Source organism: Plodia interpunctella, chromosome 10 (assembly GCF_027563975.2).
Source record: "Plodia interpunctella isolate USDA-ARS_2022_Savannah chromosome 10, ilPloInte3.2, whole genome shotgun sequence".
In the NCBI taxonomy this organism is placed as follows: domain Eukaryota; kingdom Metazoa; phylum Arthropoda; class Insecta; order Lepidoptera; family Pyralidae; genus Plodia; species Plodia interpunctella.
The window spans coordinates 8,857,841-8,860,274 of record NC_071303.1 but is presented as its reverse complement, the minus strand read 5'-3'; the positions used below and the strand labels follow the sequence as shown (position 1 = coordinate 8,860,274).

The 2,434-nt window shown below is 31.1% G+C and overlaps 1 long non-coding RNA gene across 1 annotated transcript; it reads left to right on the top strand.

Moving 5' to 3' along the window:
- Positions 1-608: 608 nt before the first annotated feature.
- LOC128673292 (uncharacterized) lies at positions 609-2,180 on the top strand. Its single transcript, XR_008405063.2, has 2 exons — positions 609-893; positions 1,035-2,180. It is a non-coding gene; the product is annotated as an uncharacterized LOC128673292 (long non-coding RNA).
- Positions 2,181-2,434: the final 254 nt, after the last annotated feature.

The window sequence follows — 2,434 nt, the reverse complement described above, 5'->3', positions numbered from 1 at the left end:
TGACACTATTGACAGTAGACTTGACTTACTTGAAGTTTCGATTTTGATTGACGTCTGACAACTTTGACATTTATTTAAGGTTACCATTATTTAAAAGATTTTACCCAAAAATACATGGTAATGGTGAGGTGATATAATAACATGCCACATAACACATTATTTAATGAAATGTAATGAAAGTCTGCCAGGTTCTGCATGATAGATTTCCCGATTTAGGCCATTACCTATGTATACTAAATATGTTGTCAATAAGGTATGGTAAATATAAACACAACAGAAAATAATGTACTTTGTGGTTTCTCTGGCTGTCAATTATGACAGTGACAAATAAAATAACCTCAAAAATTCAAAAGTTTAATTTAAAATATCTTTTTATTTTTCAGTCTTTTCATGCCGTAATTATTTTTGAGGTCAACTCAGAAACTGATATTTATTATTTTCAGATATTTTTCATGCTCAGTCGCTACCGATTAGATTCAAATATTTTTATGTACATGGGGGTCTGCCATTGTTCTTTACATTTAATGGATAATTTTTTGGGTAATAAATGTAAATTTATGTAGTTTTGGGTAAAACCTTATAAATAATAGTAATTCAATGATTAATTATGACCAATGATTGGGTTTAACTTAGTGAAAGTCCCTCGGAAGTTATCGAGAATTTATTTCAATCGGGAGAAAACGACAGTGACGTGAAAATTTGACTTGTGAAGTTTTGACTTTGACATAATGACATCTGCTGATCTGATCATCAGCTGGTGTGTTTGTTTTTCAATGTTGTGATTCTTGTGTTTATAAATGAATTAATTAGCGCAAAACAAGAATTGTCACATTAAAAGAAAAAAGTTGTGTTGTTCATTGTTATATATTGTATTTGTAACATATTTAAAGAAGGTATTGTTTATATCGGTAATACTAGATATATATATTTCACTGATATAATCCAGCGCTTGGCCCTCTTCGTTGCTTTTATATTACGGAACTCAAATGCAGTGAGCATTTGAGTTCCGTTAATATATGAAATATTTGGAACAGTTTGTCATGGAAATCAGAAGCGAAGATTTTCAGTGTCCTATTTTCGGGTTTGTAGAAGATATTAGAGACGATAATGTTTTACCGACCTACGAAGATGTTATGAAGTGTTACAGATGGAATAGAATACAACTTAGAATTATTAGAAAGACTAACAAAGAAGCCGTGATTTTTAGATATTGCTAAGCCAGTGTGTCAAAGAGTAGAAGAAATTGGAGGAAATCATCTCTGCCTATAGTTTCTCACCAAATAATCTTTCAGTTGGTGAAATTTTACCATTTAAAATGTCTGAAACTTATGAAAACACTGAAAAGACTGACTTATGAACGCAAAAACCTTTTTGTACAGAAGAGTTAAAGCATTGTTTGACATTTGTTAGTGTAAATGTAAAGAAATTGAAGTTTGCAGTTGTCCAATAGAAATAAGGGTACCAATAGAAAAGCAGAAGTTTTTGTTGGAGCAAAGACAGGTTAAAAACTTTTTTTTTGTTGGTGTAGACAGTTTTGTTACAGAAAATTTACCAGTAAACTCAAAGCAAGCTTCAAACATTTACGACGAAAAAGAAATTTATAAAATGTAAAAACACAAGATTTATTGTCATATCCAAGTGACTGTGAAGGCAGTAGATCATCTAGAAAGCTAAACCCACCTTCCATTTTACACAGAAATAAGAAAACAAAATCAGTGAAACGATTGCCTACAGTAGCAAAAACATGCAACCGCTATGGTATGTCTGATGTAGTTGCAGCTGAGATTGTGTCAGCAGTATTGCATGATATTTCTTCAGATTTTCAGCAGCAACACATCTATGTTATTAAGAGATAAAAAAAGTGTATTAATAGTATCCAAAGAGCAATTCCAGAAAACTGATGTGTTAGTATGAGTCAGTCCATGACAAATATTATAATCAGAAGGATTAATAAAAGTGACACTGGAGACAATAAAAGTGATTTTGTAATCAATAAGTGATATATTATTTTTACAGTATTTTCTTACAAATAAATTTTAGCAATCACTACAAATTTTTGCTACCTACTTGTTTTGTTTTCTTTATAGTTAGTTTATTTTTATAGCATGCCAGTTGCCATTGGCCATAAGACAATATTATGTAATGATTTGTTCTGTGCCCCTTGAGTAATTATTAAATAATTTTGTAACCCAATCTAAATTCTGGAATTTAAGTATAGAGAGAATATAAAAAAAATTGTAATGTATTTGTAATTTGTAAGTGGATTTTCATTTGGGTTGACAACAATTGGCGTGGCTCCTGTATATGTCAGGAAATAAATGTGACAAGGTAAAGAAGGCGCTTCGCATTATTCGTCACAGGCGTCACAGCCTACTTTTTCTTCTTTGCTTGCCGAAGTTCTTCAACAAGTCTGTTTTATATATTTTCAAACAGG